This window comes from Schistocerca gregaria, chromosome 4, assembly GCF_023897955.1.
Source record: "Schistocerca gregaria isolate iqSchGreg1 chromosome 4, iqSchGreg1.2, whole genome shotgun sequence".
NCBI classification, from domain to species: Eukaryota; Metazoa; Arthropoda; class Insecta; order Orthoptera; family Acrididae; genus Schistocerca; species Schistocerca gregaria.
This window is the reverse complement of record NC_064923.1, coordinates 747,580,275-747,594,263: the sequence shown is the minus strand read 5'-3', so window position 1 is coordinate 747,594,263 and position 13,989 is coordinate 747,580,275. Positions and strand designations below refer to the sequence as shown.

The 13,989-nt window shown below is 46.2% G+C and overlaps 1 protein-coding gene across 1 annotated transcript in view; it reads right to left on the bottom strand.

Moving 5' to 3' along the window:
• Window positions 1–13,989, bottom strand: part of LOC126266677 (lachesin-like) — an 890,041-nt gene that overhangs the window by 230,952 nt on the left and 645,100 nt on the right. The window lies entirely within an intron of this gene.

The following is a 13,989-nucleotide window of genomic DNA, read 5'->3' as shown; positions in this document are numbered from 1 at the left end:
CCGCCTCCAGTGGTGTCGCGACAGGCGTGTATGGAGGGACGAGTGGAGACGTGTCGTCTTCAGCGATGAGAGTCGCTTCTGCCTTGGTGCCAATGATGGTCGTATGCGTGTTTGGCGCCGTGCAGGTGAGCGCCACAATCAGGACTGCATACGACCGAGGCACACAGGGCCAACACCCGGCATCATGGTGTGGGGAGCGATCTCCTACACTGGCCGTACACCTCTGGTGATCGTCGAGGGGACACTGAATAGTGCACGGTACATCCAAACCGTCATCGAACCCATCGTTCTACCATTCCTAGACCGGCAAGGGAACTTGCTGTTCCAACAGGACAATGCACGTCAGCATGTATCCCGTGCCACCCAACGTGCTCTAGAAGGTGTAAGTCAACTGCCCTGCCCAGCAAGATCTCAGGATCTGTCCCCCATTGAGCATGTTTGGGACTAGATGAAGCGTCGTCTCACGCGGTCTGCACGTCCAGCACGAACGCTGGTCCAACTGAGGCGCCAGGTGGAAATGGCATGGCAAGCCATTCCACAGGACTACATCCAGCATCTCTACGATCGTCTCCATGGGAGAATAGCAGCCTGCATTGCTGCGAAAGGTGGATATACACTGTACTAGTGCCGACATTGTGCATGCTCTGTTGCCTGTGTCTATGTGCCTGTGGTTCTGTCAGTGTGATCATGTGATGTATCTGACCCCAGGAATGTGTCAATAAAGTTTCCCCTTCCTGGGACAATGAATTCACGGTGTTCTTATTTCAATTTGCAGGAGTGTAGGATGTGTTGCGTCAGTTGTGCAACGATGTCGGTTTCAGTGGTCACGTGAACGTTCTCACACCAATAGACGAGGTTCTGGAAGTCCACGCAGCACAGACTACCTCCAAGAATACCGTGTTGCGAAGGCAGCAGTAGCAGGACGTACAGATGCCACAGCACAGATAAGAGGGATTGTGATCCCAGACGTGCGAACGCGAACAGTTGCGTACCTGCTATTAGCAATGGCACTACTCGCCACGCACACCTCACGCTAATCACACCACACCATCGACGTGCACGGTTCTGCTGGTGCTGTCAGATGATCACATGGAAGATGGAATGGCGCGCTTTGGTCTTCAGAGATGAAAGCAGATTTTGGGTGCGCGCAAGTGATCGTCGTTTGCTGTGCGACATAGAGCTGGTAAACGCTGTCTCGTAGAGTGCATTCGTCCAAAACAGACTGGCCCCATCCCAGGTCTTACAGTGTGAGATGCGACAAGCTACAACTCTCCTTAACCTTTCATGGTCACAAAGTGGACTCCAATCAGTACTTAGTACGAGCAGAATGTTGCTAGACGTGTTCTTTTGCTGGTCTTGCAACAGGTGAAAACTGAACGTGCTCCGCAACACGTGGAGCAGCCTCGCTGGCCAGACCCATCTCCATACTTGTCTCCGATCGAGCACGTGTCTGATATAACAGCACGAAATGTGACTCGCGTTACTCTTCAAGCTCCAACTCTTTCAGAACTACGTGAACAGGTCGAGCAGGCGTGGTACAACGTGCGACTATCACCGGACAGTATTTGGCATCTGTACGATAGACAGGATACCAGTCAGCGCCTGCAGTGCTAGCAATGGAGGCTACATCACGTACTAACGTCAGCATGGGTCGATACCTGGTACGTCAGAATTGCTTGTGCAGACTGTGAATGCACTGTATGTGAAAGGTTGGGCTAGCAGGACAGAGCGGATTAGGTTGTGGAACGGGGTCAAAATGCGATTTGCTGTCAGGTGAACTCAACATACAAATTTTACTTATCAACACACAATATTACAAGGATGCGAAACACTCGAAACGTTAATAGACCTCCTTTCATTAACTTTAAATCTGCTGAAGGCTACACTCAAAATCCAAGACACAAGGCCTAAGCAAAAAATTTAAATACAAGGTTCTTCTGGAGGTTTCACCCAAAAATATTTTCTAAATTTTCAATCTAAATAGTCTGAGAGCGTTAGCAATTTAACTTTAATACAACTTGGATGGAGGCCGCATATTAAGCAATAAGAAGAGTTTCAATCAAAAGACAGAAGGCCTTATCTTGAAACATTTCATGCAAAATTCATGCAAAACCATAACAATCTCATGCCTTAAGGGCAGGACAAGAACATTAATTTAAGAGATACTGATACTCGGCTGAAGGCCAAACATCAACCAAATAACTAAGACCCAAACAGGGAAGTTACTATATAACACACAAGGAATGGCGCTCAGAAGTTTCCAAGGGTGAGCCAGCGATTGTAACACTAACGCCCCTTTAAGCGAGGCACGCAGCCTGCCCAACAACTTAATCAGAAGCAACACAACCGACAGACAGCCGACCGACCAATCAACAAAATATTTCCGCTCTACGCCACCAGTAAAACGACGACAAGATTTCTATGTAACGACACACAGAATATTGCCACCCACAACGACCAACAACAGGTCAGCTGTCAGCTACGTGCCGCACTGGACAACAACAACACGACGAGGGAAATACACTGACGAAAATTACTTCAACGACGAGGGCAGGTAACCGGTACGTCAATGGCAACAATGCAGAAGTCACCGCTGGTCAGCTTCAATAACAGGGAATAAATTAAGCTGAATTCCACAGGAAGGTGGCTGGAATCTTAGTGTGACTTGAATACACACATTTTGTTGGCGTGGGAATGTCCCAAAAGGGTCAAACGAAGAAATGTAAACAGCTCAGGCTCGAAAGCAGGTTAAGTGAGGACTGAACTTTCATGTCCAAGATCGGTGGGCGACGAACTTCGTAGCACTCGCAAACAGCACCTCACACTCCAACCACGCGTGCACACCGCCAGTTGCCCCGGCCAGAGTACGTGCGACGGAGACTTTCTTGCTACTCCACGCCAACCGACCGACTGCCCAGGCTCTGAAACGGTGAGAGGACCAAATATACGTCGGCCGATGAGACGACCAACCTTACGACCAACCTTACGACCAACCTAACGACCAACCTAACGACCAACCTAACGACCAACCTAACGACCAACCTAACGACCAACCTAACGACCAACCTAACGACCAACCTAACGACCAACCTAACGACCGACCTAACGACCGACCTAACGACCGACCTAACGACCAACCTAACGACCAACCTAACGACCAACCAACGGTCCTCCCGCTCCAGTCTCCTTCCGTCGGACAGTTCACGTGTGTCGCCAGCGGTCGGCGAGACCTGGCTATCGGCGCGTCACCGGTGCTCCGTCCCCGACTTCACTGCTGCTGCGTCCCGACTGCACTGCTCGTCCATCTCCAACTGACTGACAGACACACGACGACCCGGAAGTATTATCGGTCGCTCCAGAGATGGTACGACAGTGCACTTATCTATACGCGCTGCTGCTGCTGCTCACGGGCAAGTAAGGCAGGAGGTTAGTGACGCCATTAAATGGAATAAGAAAACGAGGCGGCAGTACCGTAATAGAAGATGACAAACGTTAAATGGCATGAACACGAGCCGTGCACGGCTCAGTGCACTACTTTTTTTCCGGCTGTATACTTGAATCGAACGTGCAAATAATCAATAAAATATTACAAGCAAGTGCTGATGACAACACAGCGAAACTTAAAGATAATTATTTATATATTTTGAACCAATAAACAACTGTTTCAAGTACTCGTCCTTCCTTAGAAAGAATCCATGAAGTTTTACTAAATACTACACAGTAACCTAGTTAGTCAGTACTCAAAGAAACGTTAGTATAATCTGAATAATAACAGTTTTATGCCTCATTAACGTTTACGATAATACTGTTGTCCATATACTAAGACATACATGAAATACGCTTCATATGAAGGATATAAATTTGTTAGGCTACTGTTACAGGTAAACGTTCTACAATTCCACAGTTCCTCGATGAATTAACTAACGTAAAAGAAATGGAAGATTATGAAATTTGTCTACGCCGATCCAGAACGTCTTCACTTCCTGAAAGTGTAGCAGAAGTATTCGTTAAAACGGTGCTCAGCTTGCATTTAGGTGGTGCACGGTTCGATTACCTGCTCGACGATCTAGGTTTGCTGTCCCTTGGTTTCCATAAGCCACTGCAGGTGAATAAGACTTTTGTTTCAGCTATGCTGCGATTACTTGATAATATTTTGCCTGACCTTGGTGCACTTGCTAGGAGTGGAAGTTTCTGCGATTTCTCGCAGGAAGGTGATGAGCCTGTAATGCACTGCAGTGTACCGTTCGGCCAGCAGAAGGCTTTCACTGTGTCGCAAAGCCACGGAACGGCGTTCTCCTAGGAGGCGACCTGTTTTCGTAGAAAGTTCCGGCTTCCCGTAATGTTACTATGACCCGTTCTTGGCGCTCATTGACTGTAATGGGCGCGATGCAACCGGCCAGTACAACGTGGGGTGGGGGAGAGTCGGGTAAAACATGGTGTATGATTCGAACCGGCTACCTCATCATCCCTGTGACTCTCGCTGACAGTCTTCTGGTAACCTACGGAACCACTAGCAGGCGCCATTTCGGGGATTTGGAGGCAATCGTCATCAGCGGATGACTGCTCGTCTTGCTTCTTCACTTTTTAATGTTCTTGGATAAATTTTCTCTGACGCTGAAGAGAAACGTTATCTGATAAGAAATGGTTAAACAATTAATTTGATTAAGCACGTTTTGGCTGTGTTTAAATTTTCACACGATGAACATAAGGTAAGATTCGAACGCCAAGTTTTGTGCACTTTTACACTGTGCGGAGTAAGTAGCTGAGATATATGGAGAACTAAAAAAAATCCAGAACAACATGATGAATTGATACCTGTTCTGGGACTTCGAAATCAACATCGCGTGGATTTGTTGCGGTTGCTCAAACCTCTCCTCCACCGTCGCCGTTCTCTCTGTCACCAAACCTTCTACTGACTCCTCCTGAGGTTGACGTGGTAGAAAGTGCAAAGAAAAATCTCTGATAGTAAGAAAATGGTAAAACTGTAATACTGGCCTCCTCTCCACATGATTTCCAAGAGAGAAAAATGAGAAAAGAGAAGGAGGAAAACGAACTTTTTTCGGAAGAACCAAAGCGGCCGAGCCGTAAAGAAGAAGAATTAGAAAACGACAGACGAAAACAGGATACCATCTACAAAAATTTTTAAAAAACTTTCCTTAGCTTAATCGCTTGAAGAAAACCAGACAAAGTATACTTTTTTTGTGAAGGCTATATTCAGACTCAATCTCGAAGGATGCATGGATTCAGTGTCTGTCTTGTTACGGCTGGACTCCTTCATAACGTTCCAGTGCTCAGGAAGGAAAAAACTACTTCTTCTGTGTCTTCTGTTCTTAATAACGTGTGCTTTTTTGTTTCAAAAAAATATGAAATGGTTCAAATGGCTCTGAGCACTATTGGACTTAACATCGATGGTCATCAGTCGCCTATAACTTAGAACTACTTAAACCTAATTAACCTAAGGACATCACACAACACCCAGCCATCATGAGGCAAAGAAAATCCCTGACCCCGCCGGGAATCGAACCTGGAAACCCGGGCGTAGGAAGCGAGAACGCTACAGCACGACCACGAAATGTGGGCTTTTTGTGTTTCAACATTCTAGAGAACCTTGCATATATTACTGAATATTTTGAAAATTTCATGTATGTTGGCAAAATTTGTTAGGATGCATTTTGAGACATCAAGAAATCACAGAGTTAATACTGGAGGGACGTGTGCGTGGTAGGAATCGTAGAGGGAGACAAAGAGGTCAATCCAGTAAGCAGATGCAGAAGGATGTTTTTTTCAGTTGTTATTCGGAAAATAAAAATTCGGAGTAAGCATTAAAATCCATGGAGAAGAAATAAAAACTTTGAGATTCGCCAATCACATTGTAATTCTGTCAGAGACTGCAAAGGACTTGGAAGAGTAGTTCAACGGAACGGACAGTGTCTTGAAAGGAGGATATAAGATGAAGATCAACAAAAGGAAAACGAGGATAATGGAAAGCAGTCGAATTAAGTCGGGTGATGCTGAGGGAATTAGATTAGGAAATGAGACACTTAAAGTAGTAAGGGAGTTTTGCTATTTGTGGAGTAAAATAACTGATGATGGTCGAAGTAGAGAGGATATGAAATGTAGACTGGCAATGGGAAGGAAAGCGTTTCTGAAGAAGAGAAATTTGTTAACATCGAGTATAGTTTTAAGTGTCAGGAAGTCGCTTCTGACATTTTTTGTTTGGAGTGTAGCCATGTTTGGAAGTGAAACATGGACGATAAATAGTTTCGAAAAGAAGAGAAAAGAAGCTTTCAAAATGTGGTGCTACAGAAGAATGCTGAAGATTAGATGGGTAGATCACGTAACTAATGAGGAGGTATTGAACAGAATTGGGGAGAAGAGGAGTTTGTGGTACAACTTGACAAGAAGAAGCGATCGGTTGATAGGACATGTTCTGAGGCATCAAGGGATCACCAATTTAGCACTGGAGGGCAGCGTGGAGGGTAAAAATCTTAGAGTGAGACCAAGAGATGAATACACTAAGCAGATTCAGAAGGATGTAGGTTGCAGTACGTACTGGGAGATAAAGAAGCTTGCACAGGATAGAGTAGCATGGAGAGCTGTGTCAAACGAGTCTTCGGAGTGAAAACCACGAAAAGAAAACAACATTGTCAGAAGCCACTTTTGCTACCTGACATAGATTATCGCATCCCTTCGTACTATTTTAATGTTTTCTGTGATTTCATACACTTTTTGCTACAGGATAAGACTTCTTTCTTGTTTTCAAGTGTTTTTCATTCATCTAAATGGATACACTACTTTTGGTGACGGGTGGACAAATCCAGATATTACACATACTGACGTTATTACTTATTATAGTGAGGTGATCTGTTTTAAGCTGAATCTGCCCAAATATCACATTGTTGAATGTATCAGATCTCAATAACCTTATTTGCAAATTTATGGATCATTGAAAATAGCTTTTTATTGACAAAATAGTTTAGGTACCCGCTTTTGCCTCACTTGCCCCTGTTTCAGCATGAATTTGGCCTCTCTTTGTATGCATATCATGAAGGACCTATCCAAAGTTGGCCCCGTCACCGTATGTTTCACAATCGATACTAACCAATGGTGTAAGACTATTCGGTACCAATACAAATCTAATGAGTCCAAATATGCATTTGCACAGCTTGAGTGATAAGTCTCTGTGCAGTCCTCTATTTTTGTGTGGATAAAGAACATACACGAGTAACAGCAGACAGTCACAAATACAAATGATGCTGAAACACACTGTTTACGGAGACAAAACTATTAACCCCCAAAGCTACAAGTATACACCCATTCTGCCTGCGTACAGAGTGAAATCTGTGTCCAAGTACGAGAAAGTGTAGCAACTGTTTGCGAAGGTGAATCTGAGGCGTATCGTGCGAACCAGCCCTATATCCACCCAGTGGGTCGTGAGAAACTCCTTAAAGACCACATCCACGCTATCCACGTGGGTACTCTCCAAGTTAAGTTTAGGAACTGTGGGCAATTCGGGACAAAGAACATTAGTTTTACTTGGGAAACGCCAGAGTCGCTCAGGCTATAGCGCAATCCGTCTTTTCAGCAGATGACAGGTAACTAATTCCCTTATGCATCTTTCGTGCTCAATTCTTTGTGTTTAATACCTTTAATAGCCTGAATATGGGAACCACGCAGATGTGTAAGTCCTATACCTTTTTCTTCCTGTAGTCCTTTTGGCTCACTCTCTGCTTATTTTGTGCTCCACCACTTTCTCTGTCCATCTCCACCTTCCCCTTCACTCTGTCGAACTCCTCCTCGGTATACCACCTCCTCCCCTCAATCTCTCTCTCTCTGTGCATCTTCGCCTCCCTCGCTCTCTCTCTTTCTCTCTCCACCTCCAACTTCCATTTCTCTCTGTCCAGCTTGTCTTTGCCTCTCTCTCAATAACGTCCTCCTACGTCTGCCTGTTTATTCCCTTCCCTCTGTTTGCGTCTGATTTATCCTTCATATTCCTCCCTTCCTCCCCGTATCTTTGCTCTGCTATACCTATCTGCATGTATACCTCCTGCAAAGCATTCCGGTAACACTCGCACAACATGCCAGTCATACAGGATAGCCAAGATGTCAGAAATTACAATAGGTTCATCACCACTGCCAACCCTACGAAACAGACAAGAAAGATAATTTTGCATTATTATCCGCTTCTGAGTTAGATGTAATATTTCTACTCTGTAGCTCATGGGAAAATTACTTTAAAATTAATTGTAATAACTGTCAATAGACAGACAGATGAGAAAGAGAGTTAATACACTCCTGGAAATTGAAATAAAAACACCGTGAATTCATTGTCCCAGGAAGGGGAAACTTTATTGACACATTCCTGGGGTCAGATACATCACATGATCACACTGAGAACCACAGGCACATAGACACAGGCAACAGAGCATGCACATTATCGGCACTAGTACAGTGTATATCCACCTTTCCCAGCAATGCAGGCTGCTATTCTCCCATGGAGACGATCGTACAGATGCTGGATGTAGTCCTGTGGAACGGCTTGCCATGCCATTTCCACCTGGCGCCTCAGTTGGACCAGCGTTCGAGCTGGACGTGCAGACCGCGTGAGACGACGCTTCATCCAGTTCCAAACATGCTCAATGGGGGACAGATCCGGAGATCTTGCTGGCCAGGGTAGTTGACTTACACCTTCTAGAGCACGTTGGGTGGCACGGGATACATGCGGACGTTCGTCCCTCCATTCGCGCCTGTCGCGACACCACTGGAGGCGGGCTGCACGATGTTGGGGCGTGCGAGGAACACGGCCTAACGGTGTGCGGGACCGTAGCCCAGCTTCATGGAGACGGTTGCGAATGGTCCTCGCCGATACCCCAGGAGCAACAGTGTCCCTAATTTGCTGGGAAGTGGCGGTGCGGTCCCCTACGGCACTGCGTAGGATCCTACGGTCTTGGTGTGCATCCGTGCGTCGCTGCGGTCCGGTCCCAGGTCGACGGGCACGTGCACCTTCCGCCGACCACTGGCGACAACATCGATGTACTGTGGAGACCTCAAGCCCCACGTGTTGAGCAATTCGGCGGTACGTCCACCCGGCCTCCCGTATGCCCACTATACGCCCTCGCTCAAAGTCTGTCAACTGCACATACGGTTCACGTCCACGCTGTCGCGGCATGCTACCAGTGTTAAAGACTGCGATGGAGCTCCGTATGCCACGGCAAACTGGCTGACACTGACGGCGGCGGTGCACAAATGCTGCGCAGCTAGCGCCATTCGACGGCCAACACCGCGGTTCCTGGTGTGTCCGCTGTGCCGTGCGTGTGATCATTGCTTGTACAGCCCTCTCGCAGTGTCCGGAGCAAATAAGATGGGTCTGACACACCGGTGTCAATGTGTTCTTTTTTCCATTTCCAGGAGTGTAAAATCGTGTTAAAATGAGGCAGCTATATAATTGTGCCAGATGCCAATGACGTGTCTCCTGTCCTTCACAGTGGCCACTCATCCTACGCTGATCACACCGCACACATACAACCAGAATAAAGATGCTTCCATTGGTGCCACATATTACCTTCCTCAGCACCTTTAAAAGTTTTCCGATACTTTTGGCCTAGAACGTTATTCCCACCAACTTTAACTCGCTCATACTCTAGACAATCGCCGTAAGTCGCTCCTAGTCGTCTACTTTCACTTGCAGCAATTGTTCTGTCACTGTCAAACTATGTTACACTCTCAACGAATCTCACTCTCACTGCAGCTGCCTCCTTCGCTCTTTCTGTACTGCAAACACTGGCCATTACCTTCCAATAGCCAGCTGGTGTGGCCGTGCGGTTCTAGGTGCTTCAGTCTGGAGCCGCGTGACCGCTACGGTCGCAGGTTCGAATCCTGCCTCGGGCATGGATGTGTGTGAGATCCTTAAGTTGGTTAGGTTTAATTAGTTCTAAGTTCTAGGCGACTGATGACCTCAGAAGTTAAGTCGCATAGTGCTCAGAGCCATTTGAACCATTTGAAACTTTCAATAATTATTAATTTTACATCTCTTTCCCACTGCCACTGACTCCTTCTCTCTCAAAATAAAAAAGCTTGAAGATATTTGCGTGCCATAATTCTTGGGAAAATTTTTAACGGTGCTGAGGAAGGTAGAATGAGGCAGCTGGAACTTTACTTTTCAGTAACTGTCTTTTAATAAACAAGAGTATATTCTCTTTTCTGTTCCCTGATACGAGAATATCTTCACTGGTCATATGTATATGAGGTTTAAACGACGTCAGATGTTGAGTGACCACTGTGAAAGACTCAGCGTGCCACCCACATGGAAATAACTTTGAAAGTCAATTAAATGTTGATGACATACGTATGTGAAATGAAAATAACAAAACTAATTTTAAACCTCAGACAGAATTTTAAATGCACAAAAATTTTACGTACAGCAATGGGGTTCCCGGAAGCTTTCTAGTGAAGATAAAGGTACTTTACAGCATATTTTTCCGTGCTTCGTTACTTTATAAACTACATTTTTGCCTCACACTGGATTCAACATGCATATTTTCTGTGTACACCTAGCGTAACTTCGAACATCTATATCTCGGAAATGGATAAAGATATCAGGAAATGTTTCAAGGTTATTAGAGATAGGTATCCTGGGAACATATCTTAACACTTTCAACCAGTTGCTACAGACAACCATCTTTGAATCCGTGGCTCGCTTTTCGTACCCAGCAAGTATGGTTTCTTTGTTTTCTCAGCAACATACCATGAACTAAATGTTGCCTCCGTTACCTCCTTAAGGGGTTCCGTAGACCACACGCAATGCAAAAGAAACCAACCGATTTTGTCCACTTGCCTAATCTGGAGGAAGTTTGTAATATTCAGACTTGCCTCTGTACTGTAGAAATCGTTATATTAAGACGATCCTTCTGTTGGGTATACAAATTGTCCCTTGGCCAAGGGCTATACAAAGCATTTGACCCTACCTTTGTATCACGAATGAAACCGAAGGTATAAGCTACGGAAAAATACCGTTTTTAAGCGCCACGTTTCGAAACATATAAGGTAGTGCATGGTATGCATGCAGACTGGTAGCAGGCGTGGTATAACGCTAAACACAAATAACAAAAATTCACTGTGGGGATCGTACAGCTGTCATAGAGAATTGTAACTGAAGTCACTGACATACGTGCCAATGGTGTGTACGAGTACGACGCTACTTGCGTCCGACCAAGATTACAGGTTTCTCCACTGTTTTTCTGAGACAGTGTATTTTCTCCTGTTATCTCTGCAACTTAATACCTTTAGAACCAAATACTAGCCGGTAACATATATTTGTAACTTTTCATCTAGAAATGGACAGAAGTGTAGAGACTAATAGGATGGTGCCCACGTCCCAGTGGAATATGACGTCACGTCGCAGGTGTTCCAATTGTTACACAGGAAAGTCTTGTAACATACCCATGTAATCACCACTGTTGACGGCAGACTCGATGAAAAAGAGTGGAACAAAGATGCAATTTTGCATCAATCCGCACCAAACGTTGACAATGGTACTGTCTCTTTACTTCAGCGTAACTTTAGGATGCTATGAACACCATCAAGTGTGTTCGAAAATTCCCGTTAGAAACTTCTATGACTTGTAGACGGGAGAGGGTGCATAATGTTTTGAATAGGAACCCATGTCCGGAAACGTATCCAGCGACGCTGCAGAGCGTCAGAGTTATTGGGGCAGGTGTTTGTAAATGTAGGTGTCTACAGGGCAATTCTGTGATGATGTTACAAAATGTCAAGGATGATGGAGAAGGATTAATGTGTCATTTTAAGAAACTTATTGCAATACGGGAAACGAAAAAGTTGAAAGTTATAAACGAAAACGGTTATGGTTTTGATGGCAGTTGATGATGACGATATTTGGTTTGTAGAGCGCTCAACTACGTAATTATAAACCCCGTACGAATCTAAAATCTTTCCACTGTCCAGTTTCGCCCCTTTTCCGAAGGAAGATGAAATGATGGCAATAAAAACACCAACAAAACCACAAAAAAAATCCGTGACTCGGAGGGGAATCGAACCGGGAAGACCTGATTCACAGGCGGCTACGCTAGCCTACAGACCACAAGATGCGGACATTTCTGACAGGGGAATACATAGAGTTGTCCTGCCGTTGCTAAGATTCTAGGGCAGGCAACTTTCATTTGTCAAAGCGTGGATTAAAGAAAGAAACAATATCTTGTAATCATGGGCTGTACAATGCATAGCCGAGGAGCTACACCACTAGTTCAGCTTTCCTGCTGTGAAAGACATCTCCTCTGCTGAACAAGTGCTCACAGCTCTTAAGGTAAGTACACTATTGGAAATTGAAATAAGAACACCGTGAATTCATTGTCCCAGGAAGGGGAAACTTTATTGACACATTCCTGGGGTCAGATACATCATATGATCACACTGACAGAACCACAGGCACATAGACACAGGCAACAGAGCATGCACAATGTCGGCACTAGTACAGTGTATATCCGCCTTTCGCAGCAAAGCAGGCTGCTATTCTCCCATGGAGACGATCGTAGAGATGCTGGATGTAGTCCTGTGGAACGGCTTGCCATGCCATTTCCACCTGGCGCCTCAGTTGGACCAGCGTTCGTGCTGGACGTGCAGACCGCGTGAGACGACGCTTCATCCAGTCACAAACATGCTCAATGGGGGACAGATCCGGAGATCTTGCTGGCCAGGGTAGTTGACTTACACCTTGTAGAGCACGTTGGGTGGCACGGGATACATGCGGACGTTCATTGTCCTGTTGGAACAGCAAGTTCCCTTGCCGGTCTAGGAATGGTAGCACGATGGGTTCGATGACGGTTTGGATGTACCGTGCACTATTCAGTGTCCCCTCGACGATCACCAGAGGTGTACGGCCAGTGTAAGAGATCGCTCCCCACACCATGATGCCGGGTGTTGGCCCTGTGTGCCTCGGTCGTATGCAGTCCTGATTGTGGCGCTCACCTGCACGGCGCCAAACACGCATACTACCATCATTGGCACCAAGGCAGAAGCGACTCTCATCGTTGAAGACGACACGTCTCCATTCGTCCCTCCATTCACGCCTGTTGCTACACCACTGGAGGCGGGCTGCACGATGTTGGGGCGTGAGCGGAAGACGGCCTAACGGTGTGCGGGACCGTAGCCCAGCTTCATGTAGACGGTTGCGAATGGTCCACGCCGATACCCCAGGAGCAACAGTGTCCCTAATTTGCTGCGAAGTGGCGGTGCGGTCCCCTACGACACTGCGTAGGATCCTACGGTCTTGGCGTGCATCCGTGCGTCGCTGCGGTCCGGTCCCAGGTCGACGGGCACGTGCACCTTCCGCCGACCACTGGCGACAACATCGTTGTACTATGGAGACCTCACGCCCCACGTGTTGAGCAATTCGGCGGCACTTCCACCCGGCCTCCCGCATGCCCACTATACGCCCTCGCTCAAAGTCCGTCAACTGCACATACGGTTCACGTCCACGCTGTCGCGGCATGCTACCAGTGTTAAAGACTGCGATGGAGCTCCGTATGCCACGGCAAACTGGATGATACTGACGGCGGCGGTGCACAAATGCTGCGCAGTTAGCGCCATTCGACGGCCAACACCGCGGTTCCTGGTGTGACCGCTGTGCCGTGCGTGTGATCATTGCTTGTACAGCCCTCTCGCAGTGTCCGGAGCAAGTATGGTGGGTCTGACACACCAGTGTCAATGTGTTCTTTTTTCCATATCCAGGAGTGTATTTTACGGTACTTATTTATTAGACACTTTTTCTTGTTTTCGTTCATGCTCTCGTCTCTGAAAGTTGCCTACCCAACAATCTTAGCAACATCAGTATCACTACATGAATTTCACTGTCAATGATATTAGAACAGTTTTCGCTTATAACTTTCGACTAGTTCGTCTTCGGTACAGGGACCTGTACCTCAAAATAATACATTTATCCTTTTCTGTCATCCTAGAAAATTTGTAACATCATAG